This window comes from Rhipicephalus microplus, chromosome X, assembly GCF_043290135.1.
Source record: "Rhipicephalus microplus isolate Deutch F79 chromosome X, USDA_Rmic, whole genome shotgun sequence".
Lineage (NCBI taxonomy): Eukaryota > Metazoa > Arthropoda > Arachnida > Ixodida > Ixodidae > Rhipicephalus > Rhipicephalus microplus.
In genome coordinates, this window is record NC_134710.1 from 19,392,311 (window position 1) to 19,407,066 (window position 14,756).

Consider the following 14,756-nt stretch of genomic DNA (forward strand, 5'->3'; position numbering starts at 1 on the left):
AATATAATGGCAAATATCTATGGGAGGGCACATGAAAAGAGAAAACGAAGAAAAATTGGGAGACCCTTAAGCTTGGCCTTTAAGAGTTGAATGCGATAGCGATATTCTGTTCCTAGCACGTATTTGAAACACTTAGTGTATGAAATCTATTCAAACTTGCTATGCACCCACTACATGGCCTTAAGGTACAGTAATATGTGTGCTTTTTGTAGTGGTTTACTGGCTTTAAACTTTGAAGTCGTTATGATAATCTCATGTTCTGATGCCTGATGGCAATGTATGCTTGTACCACGCATTATTACGGCAATATTTCATGTTGTATTGTGAAGAATGTATAAGGAAAGTGCATGTTTGGTGAAGCATGAAATTTACTTTCACTGCATTTCCAAGCAGAAAAAGTTACTTGCACTGTATTCACAAGCAGAGGCGTGGCTGTGTGGTGTAACACCAACTTGACACGCAAACAGCCCAGGTTTGATCCCCACTTAAACCCAGAATTTTTAATTATTTATTTTATTTGCATATTTCTAGATTTTTTGGCCACACAAAGATGATGATTTTTCACTCACAACCAACAACGTGGACGCTGGGATTTCTCTTAAACAAGCTCTTTGACGATATCGCATTTAAAAATGCCAGGCCTGCGTGAATCGTACAGCAGTCGCAATGAAAGCTGGCATGCAGCCTTTCTAGAGCATGACGATATTTTTAGCGCGAGAACAAAACGACGACATAGACACAGAGACAAGAAGGACACCAAAGACACTTGTCTCTGTGTCGTCGTTTTGTTCTCGTGCTATAACTATCATCATGCCATACCAACTAGCCCAAGCTGCCACGCTTTCTCGAGCCTTTCGAAATACTCTTGGGGCAACTACTACATGTACGTACGCTTGCATGGTACCCACTATGCCATAAGTTTCCATGCCTCTTGTGAAGTAGGGAATCGCCCACTGCACTGTTATTCGCTCTTCAAAGTGCACCTGTGAGGCATTATGTGCACTTTGGTGATGCTGTGGCTGATGAAGATGAACTATGGCCAAGCATTTTCTAATGGGTTGGAAGTATTCAGTGTCCCACTTGGTATGCAATTCACATTGTGTGACACCTGGTTGTTATGTTACTCTTTTAAAATGCTCTATTATACATGTTAACGAGGTTCCTGCCCTGACATGAAGGTTTTGTTTGCAAAGGATCTCCAAGCGCAGGTGTGGCTCTGTGGTAGATTACTGGGCTGCCATGCAAATAGCTTGGGTTGGAATCTCATTCTGTCCGAAGCAGTTGTGGGTATCAGTGCCCAAATAAGGCCCCAAAAAATAGCCTTTGTTGCAATCTTATATCAGCTTTTGCTGTACTTAGAAAAATGGGTCAGGAAAAAGGGGGCAATCTCTCAAATTCTTTTCACTGTTTTCGAGTAGTACTGGCTTAAGACCCTTGATTACATGTGGCCTCTAGTGTACTGGGCATAGGTGGCCTTTTTTTTTAGTCAACTTTGGCTATCATTGATTTTCCCTCCATTGAATTGCAGGCCTTCATGACATAACCAAAATAAGTAAGTTTTAGTTAAATATACTTCAACAGAACATTCAGGATTGATGTCTCTTATGACTGCATGCTAATTAAAAGTATTCAAACTGTTGTATTTATGGAAGGACCAGGAGCGAGAATCAACAATATTAGGTTAATAAAATTAACAATGCTAGGTTATGATGGAAAAAAACTAAGATGGGCATGCCATGTAATATTTAGAGCAAATAACCAATAGGTAAAAAGAGAAGAGTACAAGTTGTGGATGACAAAAAATTAGGTGTAGTCATGAGCTTGTGTGCCTAAAAACAAGTATATCACTGTATGAGGGGCGTGGTTTCGATTCCGAGTTGTCTTTGCATGAACTTGTGCATGTTTTGTAGCATGACAAACATTGCAGAATCATCAAGACGTAGCAAGATGTAGCCAAAGCGCTACATTTACGCCTTGATATTTCTCTCTTTAGAATTATTCGAAGTGTACCGAGCGAAGTGTACCTTGGGATATGCCTGAAATATATAATGGCAACTGAATGGAAATGAGTGTGGTCAACAGAGGACGTTACAGTAACAAACTGCACCCTACACATGTATTTGCTAATCTTATCGCAGTGTAAAAACCACACAGCAAGGCTAAATTCTTCTTGGCATCATCATAGGAATAGACATAACCATTTAATATGTGATAACACAACAAAATAAATAGCTGTTATACATTATAAATGACCAAATCAAAGGGTGATCACTAATACCTCAAGAGAAATTAAATGAAGAAGGCTAGCTACATCAGGTATGGTGGTGAACACAAAACCAAGAATGAGGTATCCAAGCATAAGGTACAAGCCATCCTTGTCAACGTGAGAAAAGCATTTGATAGTGTAAGCCATGGCATTTTGTTAACCAAGCTCTCTTTATTAGGGTTTGCAGTGCATTCTTGCAGCTCGTGCAAAATTTTCTGCATGCCTGACGCCAGCTGGTTTCACTTGGGATAGCCAAGAGCGATTTATTATTAATAAAATTCAGCGCCCTGCAAGGCTCCATCCTTAGTCCATCCCTATACAACATTTTTGTGAATAACCTGGTAGATTTAAGGACGCAGCTATGGGCAGTCCAACGGGCCTACGATGTGGTGGACAGGTTAGGCCTATTTGTCCCGATGTGGGAGCGGACTGCTACGTGCTAGTGCACGGCCCGACAGACCTAAATAAAGTTTGTCCATACCATACCATGCCATACCTGGTTGTGTGGTCCTGGTTGGTTTATATGATTATGTAGACAAAACTGTCATTATAGCTGGTCAACCAAATTTATGCAGGCTGTTACTTCATTAGAGACAGTTTCAACTAAGACTATTAACTAATTTTCTGTTCATTTAATTAAAATTAGCACGTCTAAGACAAAAATGACTTGTTTTCACAACCTTTTGAAAAAAATTCATAAATTCGTTTATGCTACTCAGTTCTAATTGTTATACTTGTTTTTGTTTGCCCTTAGACTATGTAGATACCACAGTGTATCTTGTCTGTATTTTGACAGTGATCTGTCCTGGAAATCTCATGTAGAATATGTCTGCAAATGTCTTCGTGGTGTATCATGTATGACATACAATTTGAGATATTGTTACAATCGAATAAAAGATTACTGGGTTTATTTACATAGTGAGGATGAGAATGGGCAATCCGAAGTAAAGATGGAGTCCTCGAGCCACACCAGACAACCTCGTCTTTCTCTTCTTCATCACCGGCACATACTACCGCCCAGCTTCGATTCCCTATTCACAGGCGAAGCCCGCTGGGCGAGTCCAAGTCTCTGGAAGGATTAAACTTCTTGAGGCGAGCCACGTGCACTAACTGCGTTTTTATTTGACCGATGACGAGGTGTCGTCAAGCGTGCCACGACGTACATCAAGTCGCTCAAGCGATCTACAATGACGAAGGGGCCTGTATACTGCGGTAAAAACTTCTGGCATAAACCACCTTTCCGTTGGGGGGTCCACAACCACACGAATTCACCTTTGTCGAATGAAATGGCACGATGGTGTTGATCGTACTGTTGCTTGGAGAGATCTTGTGCTGCCAGTGTGCGCAGGCGAGCAATTTGACAGGCTTCTTCAGCCTGGCACAACGTTTCGGCCATGGACTCATCAGCATGGAGCTTAAATGGAAGGATTGTATCAAGGGAGCTGCGTGGTGATCGAGCGTAGAGCAGGTATAAAGGCGTGAAGTCCGTGGTCTTGTGCTTCGCTGTATTGTATGCGTAGGTAATAAACGGTAAGATCTCATCCCAGTTCTTGTGATTGGACGAGGCGTACATGTTAGTAAAAGTTCGGTTTGTACATTCTACAAGACCATTTGTCTGGGGATGGTATGGTGTCGAATGTCTTAACTGTGAAGTGCAGAGGCGAAGAAATTCTTCCACAGCGTTCGCGATGAATTGGCGACCACAGTCAATGATGATTACATGAGGTGGACCATGGCAAAGAACTACAGAGTGTAACAAAAAGGCAGCGACGCCATCAGCTGTGAAAGACAGTATCGCAGCGGTTTCGACGTATCTGGTAAGGTGGTCGACGTACAATACTATCCAGCGGTTGTTGTTTGAAGATTGCGGAAACGGGCCCAATAGGTGGATGCCAACCTGCTCAAAAGGCGTAGTAGGCCGCTTTATGGGGTGAAGAAGGCCGTGCAGGGCAGTGGTCGGTCGTTTGTGACACTGGCTCTGCTCGCAGCTTGAGACGTATTGCTTTGTAAAATCTCGAATTTGAGGTCAGTAAAAACGCTGCTGTGCTTGATGTAAGGTGCAAATGAACCCAAAATGTCCTCAAGTTGGATCATCGTGCATAGTACGGATAACGTCTCATCGAAGACTTTCAGGTACAATTAGTAAATAACATGCGCCGGTCGCTGTGTAATTAGTCTTCCTCAACAGTCCATCACGAAGGTGAAAATAACCACTGCCTTTGAAACTGCGGGCGTCCTGACATCATGGGTTATGACATCATGTCTAGCACGTGATGTCATAACCCTTGAAGTATGACACGCCAATCTACTGAATTTGAGCTCCATAAATGTCCTTGTGAGAGATCGAAAATTATTTAGAAAGGGCGTGTCTTATTCTGATTTCTTCCCTCAACTCTTTTTCGTTGAGCAGGCGTCCACAACATTAAGAATAACTGAGTCGTTTTATTAGAAATTAGCTGCGCTCGGAAAGCTGTGAGATGAAAAAAAAAAAAAAATACCGTGTCAAACGCACGCAGAACCAGGAGGCCGTAAGTAGAGAGAGGTGAGGAAGGGAATCTTGACCCCCTACACCGCGAAATGTTTTCGTAATTTAACTTTTCACGGTATACTAAAATATTTACACGTATACTCACAGCGACCACCAATTGCCAAAGTTAATCGTTCTGATGCACCCCCCCCCCCCCCCCCACTCTATAAAAAGAAAAATCCTGGGTAGTCACGCGGCAAACGTTTACAGTTGGTGAAGCTGATTATAGCGTGCCTCTGTACTAATGCGCACCGTAAATTTCCTCTTTTTGGCAGTATGAGGTCTCAACGTAGTTGGTCAAAAAAATGCACGGCGTAAAAATAGCGGCTGTTCTAGGGGGCATTTCTTGGATATATATATATAGTTGAAATAGATGATCAGAGTTTCTTCTGACAACCGTGATAAAGATGATAAACTTCGAGAATAGTGCAGTATAGGGAACAAAACAGTAATTTATTTATTTATTCTTAACAGTTTCGGCTGGTGGACCAGTCTTCTCTGGAAGATCTAAGCGAAATGATACAAGTTCCCGTAGCAGAGGGCCACCCTCGCAGTTCGGAAGACCCCAAAGCGAAAAGAAAAAAAGAGAAAAAAAGAAAAAAAACGAAACAAACGGGTTAATGAGGCAAGCGACAGACAACAAGAAGACGAAGAAGAAGAAAGGAGTGAAGGACTATGCATTAATTAGGAAACGACCTTTAGATATTCCATTTGCGAAGCTAGGTTTAAATTTAACCACAGAAAATGTTCTAAGTTTTGGTGCCTCTGTTTTGGGAAATTGCCACAGAGATGCATTTGATGCGGTGTGTAATTTTATTCAAGACTCTAAACGTTTTTCAACATAAAGCCCACGTTAACAGGTACTCAAAAAAAAAAAACGCGTCGAAAAGTAATTTTTCAAATCTGGATAAATCCGTGACATACCAAATTAATCGGGTTTGGCAAAACCAGCTGTCTGGTCGGCTCCCAAAATCAAGTTATAGCTATTAGTGTCTACTTTCTTGTTGATTCTTCTTTCTCACTATCTAAATCTTTGGTTTCTTTCTTTTTTTTAACATACTGTCTTCACTATACAACTCCCCCCCCCCCTTTTTTTTTTTCGTTGTAAGCAATAATGCAGTTATCGTCCATATGAGACTATATGTTCTTTTGGCCAATCCCCCAGAATGGGTACGAGCCTTGGATTAGAGGCTACAAACAAACAAACAAACAAACAAACAAACAAACAAACAAACAAACAAACAGAGCCGTCGGTAGCCAGGGGTAGATAAGACACGCCGCTAGAGGCCCAGAGGAGGCGACCAAGGAAAAGGTGAAACATAATGAATGTTTCACTTTTTGTTTCACCAACGCCTGTCTACACTTTTCACACTCAATAAAAGAACTACATCTACGATACGAAACATCGCCATACATTTTCTCGCTTGCAACGGCGTTACGCATATATATTATAAGGAAAGAAGTATAATTTAAGCTGTCGATACATAGTGAGAACTTAATACAGTGAATTTACGCAGAGTAATAGACGGGCTATGTATACTCTACAACTGGCACTCTTTAATATGTTTAAGATAACCCGCTTCGCACAGAGTTCTTGACTAGGAAGTACAAGCGTTCTTTCAGATCGGCTCCCTGACTCGGCCTCCTGGAGCTTGCATAAAATTGCGAAAGCACGCGGTTGAAACAAGAAAGCCTTTCAGAAAGCAATAATTATTATCTTCCGCAAAACTGGGCTGATAAAACTTAATTGTCACGGACATAAATGTTCTGACATCATTACTTATAATCGGGTTCTTCATGAAACAACCAAGCGCAGGTGGACTTATATGGTAACTTATACGAGCGCGGTTTTGATACTTCCCTCTTTGTAGCACGCCAGTAGCCACTTATGATGTAGCGCCGCTCAAAGCGCTGCTTGAGTGAAAAGCTAGGCGGATCCGTGCAAATTCTGATTGTACACATCTTCTTCTTGTATTTTTTTTTTGTCGGCATGCCCTTGAAACAGTGAATTTCCCGACGCAAATTCTGCGTGACTGCATGTTTACTCGTGCACTATTGCGTTTAGCAGGTGTGCATACACTGATAAAGGCTCTGAAATGCATTAAACGCGCTGAAAACAAGCAAACACATGCTTTCGCGGGCTACTCGCGCGCGCTCCCAATGCAGACGCTTCTGAGATCTTCAGTATTGTGCGACTGCAGCGCCGCCGCTACTGTCACCCGCCGGAGAATCAGCCGAGATACGGCGCGGCCGCCTCGTTCACTCCACTGCCCCCTTCTGGTACACTGTAACCATGCTTCGTCGGCATGGTCGACGCTCGCGCTACTCGCGCGTTCAGGTTAGGAAAATGGCCGGCTGTACCTTGAACTGACACAACTCATTCACTACTTGGCACAACAACACAACACCGTACTTCAGCAGCAGCACTCATCACTGATTTAGATGCAACATTCTCAGCAGCTTCGCAAAGCTTTGCAGATATGTTTTGGTAGCCAGAATGCAAAAAGGCCGCCGTGGCATGTTCATCACTTTCGCCAGTGTCGGCAAGGGCGAATCGCAGCTCCAGAATACAGCTCAATAGAACTTCCTGCCTGTTTGGGCGATTCAAATTAGTGTGCAGCATGCACCACGGACAACTGAGCATATTGCGTGCTGGGAGCACCCCTCCAGTTTGAGCGAGATGTTCTTGCATTCCGGGCAAGCGAGCATTGTAAAAACAAATGAAAGGATCTCTATGCCAATAGTCACATTACCGTGCTGTAAAGGGGCTCGTTCGCAAGGTTCTACATGGCCGACGGTTGGAACTTCACGTCGATGGCGAAGAACTTTCGTTTCAACCGTCTTTTTACCCTGAACTTGGCCATATCTGCTTATAAAAAGATTCAGCCCATACGAGTACCAGAGCTACTACAGACACCTTAGAAATTACAAAACACGCTTCAAACGCGCTCAAAGCAAACAGAGACGCTCGAAGTGTGCTCGTCATGGAGAAAGGAAATTACTGCGGTCATCGCAACGATTGGGAAGAAAAAAAAAAGCCTCACATTTTTTTTTCTTTCAGAAACTTATTCCGATAAAAAAGTGAACAGAAATATATACATTTAGCGTTAATGTTTGTTAGCTTATCAGTTTTTTTTTACCACACAACCCCCAAAGCTTCCCCATATCCAAATTGCCCGGATAGATTCTGTGAGAAAAGAATGGGCTGTGCTCATCAGGGGTTTAAAAGCGCAGGCAGTTACATAACTTGTTTCACGCCGATAATAAATATTAGGTATATTCGATTATAAAGGTTTGCGTTTTATAAACCAGGCATTATTGGCACTGAGAATGGATGTCACAGTAGCAGACAAAATTTGTCTGCGTTTGTCAGTTTTTACAAGATTAAGCAGAACCACATTCGTGGACTTGAACGGTGACCACTTCGACTCGAGCTTCATTTGTTGACGGTTGAGCATTTCTGTTGGCGGCAAGAATGTCCTATCATTCTTAATCGCTGATTAAGAACGGAGCGTTTCATCACTGACTCGGGACGGCGTTAAGCTCTCCCATAGTAGAGTACCCCGTGTTATAAATCGTTACCCCCTTTTTCTACCCCCCCCCCTTTGTTGAACAATTTTTGCATTGCACGTCACTGCATACAATTTAAGTTCTTTCGCTGTATATAACAGCTTGCATTGCACATACACATTGTTCACCATTGTCCATTTTTATGTGTGCACGTAGGCTGTGTAGAAACAAGTTTTTAGATGGATAGTTGTTATCAGATGAAAACTCGGGTCACGCCCGGCGCCGTTGTGTTCCGCTGCTGCCGCCGCCGTTGTTCATAACCACTATTCCGAATTAGGAAAAAAAAAACACCTAGTCCCGAGGACACAGTGAGGCTGCAAGCAAGGTCCGCTGCTTGCTAGCCCAGTATTCTCCCACTGAGCCACGGTGGTGTTTAGGACTTGATCGCGAATTTGCCTTAGGTAGGCTTGATGTCGGGAAAGGAATCGCATTAATATGAGTAATAAAGCGCTTTCAAACAGCAAAAGAACAACGAGACATCAAACAGCGAATAGAATAACGAGGGGGTCGTCCAATACTCCAATCCCTTATAAAAGCTTGTTTTTGAGCACCTATTAACCGTGGTGCATATCCACTTCGGGCATAATTTCTAATCGTTGTGAGCCTCTCCAGGAACCATTGGCACAAAATTCCTTGTAAGTGTTAGCGGATACAACGTTTCTCAGAAGAATGACGAAAAATAGCATAGTGAATGCTGGACTACGAGCCAAAAAGTATTATTAATAATAACGTCGCCATGGATACCCAGCAAGATTGCTTGCACCGGTTGCCCAATAAGTGTTTAGAAAAGGTTCTGAAAGGCCGCTCTTCTAGCTCTCGTTGTCACTGTGCTGCGCCTTCCGCGCAGGCCTGGCTTTGTTCTAGAGCGTGCTCCCACACGACATTGTTGAACGACTCGGGTTCTGAGTTTTCGCTTGGAGGCATTTCGCAAGTAATTCGGGATTAGCAAGTTGCTCATAAATTGGCTTAACAGCAACAAGAACAGATGCCGGTAGGTGTTCTTTGTGAACGTATGGTTCACCAATGAACTGGGCTTGGTTGAATTCGCACCAGGTGTCAGCGTCCTTCGGGCAAAAGCCGTGGGATGGATTGGTATCCGTTGATGCCATGTGGAAATATGTGCCCCACACAGCCTTTCGCATGTCCTCTAAGCTGCCTATATTTCTTCTAATGGCTAAACAATGATACTTTCGAAACTCTGCGGAGAACGCACGGAACGCGTCCAAAAACAAGTGCAAAAAAAAAAAGCTCCCGCAAAGTACTTTTATCTGCGGCTAAGCATTGACTCGGCACATCTCGTACATGCAGCACTTGTTGCCAGACCAATTCTCTTTCCCACTAAATTTGTAAAAAATTAGTGACCTTCATTTCGGCGCGTTTTTAGCTGTCCACGGGGGCACTTAGGTAAAGCGTACCAAAGGGGGAAAGCAGGCTGCCGCATGTGTGATTTTTATACAAAAAGTAGTCGTGCTAGAACAAACAAAGCCGTTCAGAAAAGGCTGCAAACTTCTAATTAAGCAAAAAGTAAAAAACAACCTTGTTTTTGTCGATAATTTTTGCTTGCCCTGTCCCCTGAATACTTTCTGTAAAAAATGCGCATCGTTCTAAAACGCAGCAACTGATCGTATGTTACAAGCGGAGTCTTCTCCTTAGAACAGTGCTTTTTCTTATGGGCTGTTATCTCACTGCACTCCACGATAATGTGCAGAACAGACAGGGGTTCACCACAATCGCCACAAACTGGGGTATGTATTATCACCAGTGAAGAGATGGTCGGGAGTGTGTTTTATAGGGGTGTCCAAGTCGACAGAAAAATGCGTTAATATATATGTGGCATTTTCTTTAGTGGTGCTCATCTTCTTATATGGTGCTTAAAGAGGCGAAGCCTGTCAGTCGTTTCAGTATTCCTCATTTACTGTCAATGGTCTTTCAGTTTGTTGCACGAGTAAGGCTATCCAGATTAAAGCAGGAACTTCTACCAAGAAGATTGTTAAATTCGTAGCATTTCAAGTTGCAATTTTATTTTCAAGCATCTTTTTTTCAATGCCTCTTTGTCCAGTCACCCAGCACAAGAAAATGCACAGCTTTAAAACACACGATGCGCACAAAACAGAGCAAATTTAAAGCTATAGTTCAGCAGAGAATTCTTATGTTTACTAAATGACATTTTAGCCCTTAAGACAAATGAAGAGTCTGAAAATATAACAGATATAGGTAGCTTTTTTGTACGTGTGACAGTGCATGGTATTGCATAGACTTCTGCATGCGGTAAATAATGCTTGTTTCTGGATGCAGAACGCCAGATTCTAGGAAATCTAGGCTTACAGCTGCTTACAAAGCATCTACTTAACTTTTCCTTCCCTCGACATAACTGTGTACGGGCGTAGTAATCGACGTGCTTGCGCCATCTTCGTGCCGAGTTATTCCATCGTGATCTGGGGCTTTAATTACGCCTTCAAAACGGCAGCGCCTTTCTTAATGCTCTCACCTATATTATAAAGTGAGATGTGGCTTTACTTTCCCTGATGCGCGCGGTCTTTAACATTGTAACAGCCCCCGTGTTACACATCTGCACAATTCATGGAATCTACATTGCATTTATTGCGCCGGCATCGATACGTCGAAGCTGGCGCACACCTGCGTACACTGGAACTTGCCGTTGTCGAGGAAGAGTGTTTGAGATCCTTCTTTTGAAACGTCTGGATACGCCAAGCTGCTTTTTTTTCTCCTTTGTAGGATGTCTTAATAACTGTGGGATTTTTCCACGGGCCCTGTCAAAAATGTTTTCCATGTTAGATGTCCTGAAGATTCGTGCTAATATTGCCAGTATCTGTAAACATAAAAAAATGCGGGTGAAACAGGAAGGGGGGAGTAGATTGATACAGAAGTAAACAAAATGTTGGTAGGTATGACTGCTTGATTCAGAGTAATAATATCAGGAGTTTTAGGTCCCAGGACAACGACACGGTTATAAGAGATGCCGTAATGAAAGGATCCGGGAATATCGACCATCTTGTGTTCTTTATACGCACACTGACAGCGCACAGTGACGGCTGGGCTATAGACTGCACCTGCGCACGATTCTTTCCTTGGAAGCAAGCGCGCAGGTGCAGTCTAGAATGGCCGTGTCATGGTAGAGGCCCACATGGCAGAGGCCCACACCACAGTACGTGGGCCTCTACCATTTCGCCTTCGCCAAAATGCGACATCTGCGGATGAATCCGCGACCTTCGGGTGAGCCACCGAGAAGCGTCACTGGGGCGAACAATTAGGTTGCGATCAGTAAATGACCAATTAGGTCGCCTTCCTCACAGTGGATGCTCTCTGTGGAACCTTTTTTTTTATGTCACTGGTGGCGCTACAAAGTTCTCAAAGAGGTTTTGCGCATTGTACAGTGGTCAACTCTCATGTATAGGATGACGGTGTGTCTCGCGTCGAACTGCACGAGAGATATCTGAAGTTTGGAACGGGCCACATCTGAGCATATATCTTGCCTCGGTTGATGGCATTATATCACACCGAGAACGGTTCATTGTTTTGCTTCTTTTTGTGTTTGCAATAAACCACTGAGAGTGCTTTACCCCCGTATTCTAGAACGTGCCTTCACTCAACGCTTCACCTTCCCTTGAGAAAGCCGATGGATGTGCCCTCTCTAGACATGGCAATTCACTGCATATCAACGATAATGTGGTTCGACTCTCGAGCAGCGCAGCGTCAATTTCAGCCGAGCAGCGGCGCAGTGCTGAAATCTGTCAAGTGAAGGTTGAAAGTTGAGTCGAGGATCGTTTGTGAATATGGGGGTTAGACGGCCAAAGTGGTTGCATCCGCCAAGATAAACAAAGATAAAAAAATGACAGGAACATGTATCGCTGGCGCCTCGTCAACGCTCGCTAAACCTTTCTAAAACCTAGGAGGTTACGCCCAGCGAGTATAACGTAGCAACCCTTTCTTGTCTTCTGTGCATTGTTGAACAATGAAAAATTCGCAGCGTGCGCGTTAACTAAAAGCCAAATTCTCATGTCTCTCATTCCCCCTTAGCAGCCATTGGCATGTACATTGAGCACTATCTTTTATTGTTCAACAACGCACAGAAGAAATCTCTCACCGGCACCACCTTGGAGGTCAAAATGTTATACTTGTTACACACTACTACAACGGCTACGAGGGACGCCCCTAAAAGTATGTTAAGAAATTTAAACTCTACATACCAAATCAGGGAGTACTACCGCATGCAGTGAAGAAGTCGACAAGCTACTGGGATAAGTGGGAACTGTGGTCGGATTACGCGCGACTTAACCATCACCTAGCCACTTAAGAAGCGAAACTTTAAAGAAGCTTAAAACTCTTAAAGCCCCTAAAATACCGAAGCACTCCGTTGACGTAAATTTTGCTGGGAAGTTGCTGGCAAACGCACCAGTACGCCAGTGCCTCAGCGACTTAAGTGAATTCAGAGTTAGGACAGACTTATATACTGAATTGCATGGAAAGTGCACCTTCTACTGGACGATCTAAAGCTATGAAAAATTTGTAAAGGTGTTGCCCACTTGTTCACAGTCGAGAGCTAAGCCGAAAATTTCCAAGAATTCGCTATGTCACCATTACATGAGATGGTTTGTGTTTGAGGCAAACTAATGCACTCATATCATGACATGCACTTCCAGATAGTAGAGAGAGAGAGTGAGAATTTATTAGAAGGCAGAGAGGTCGGCCTGAGCTAGTTCACTCTAGCCTGCTATTCTACACAGAGGATAAGGGAAAGGGGAAGGAAAGAGGGATGAAGGGTGATGATGGGGACGAGAAGAGGTGGTGCGCATGTACAGTAGCCAATTAGCTTAGTACCCTACAGTCTAGTTTCTAGTCCAGTGCTTTTTATAAAGTCTAGAACAGCCTTTGTAGCAGTTTTTGACACTGTTTGGTCGTTCATTGCTGACAATATGTGGCTTTCACTTAATGGTGTTCATCCGATGCTTGCCAACGTTGCAGTTAGCACTTTTCTTTGCGCCACATATAATGCACAGTCACAAAATATGTGAGCTATCGTTTCGCGCACTTGGCAGCGTTCACAATTCGGGCTGTCCGCACAGCCGATTAGGTGGGTGTAGTGGCGAGTGAAGGCGACGCCCAGGCGAATACAGTGCAGTATATTAGCATATCTTCGGCTGATTTTATCTGGAAGACGAAAAGTCATACCGGGGTCTGTTTCCCGCAGGCGCTTGTTCCGTTGATCTGGTAGCGACCAGTAAGTGGCAGCGCATTCGCGCATGAGTGATCTCAACAATGTGTTGACGTCACTTCGCGAGTACGGTACTTTGACGTACATAGGAGCGTTGTATATTGCCGCTCTTGCTTCGCTATCGGCTGTTTCGTTGCCAACCAGGCCGCAGTGTCCAGGAATCATCCAGATAGTATGCAGATACAATATGGTACATACCATTTAATGAAACGTACATTCTGGTATGTACAATGTATGACCTCTCATTTATGTTTGTTATGCATGCTATACAAAATTTTGGTATATACATCCAGTTACTGAAATGGTCGAAAGCACACCAGGACAGTGTCATGAAAATCCCATCGTACATGTCATGCTGGTCATATCCCGCCAAAGCAATTTTGGTATATATGTAGTGAACGAAACAGCCACAAGTGCTTCAAGACTGTCACGTAAACCGTGACATACATAACAAGCAATTCATGATTCTCTAGTTACGACCTGTCCCTTATGTTTATCATAGTGTCACCTCGCATAACCAATTTTGGTATATAATATCAAGCTAGCGAATCAGCTTTGATCACACCATGAGAATGGCATGTAAATCACGTCGTATGCATGTCACAGTTTTTATTTTATAGCCAGTTGTTTATGTGTATTGCACAATGATGTCATGCTATACTGATTTTGGTTAATACTGGGTGTTTTTTAACTAATACAAATTTTTTTAATAAAAATCCCGTGACAGTACAGCTTTTGTCGTTTTTTGCACACAAACTCAACGTTGAGGCAAAAATATTTTGGCACAGTTAGCATGACACTGTTGAGACTAATTGACAAAAAATTGTTAATTAACTTTTAAATTATTGACTTAAGGACACATGCTCATCTTACAAAGTTGAAGTGCTTGCCAATTTATGGCATACATATTTTCTAGAATACATACTAATCACATTAAGAACGGGAAGGCAACTGGAAGACACTTGCAACATAGCTCTTAGTTTTCAACGAAAGAAGGCAGTCAAGGAATGTTACTTTTGAGCAGTCGTTGAGGCAATGCACCTGCTTTATGATGGGCAGCCCACAATCAGATTTGATTTGCTCCAATTTGTTTTTACTAAACAATCTAAAAAAAATGTTGCAGTAGAACATTCCTTGGATGCTGCTTTCAGTGCTTCATG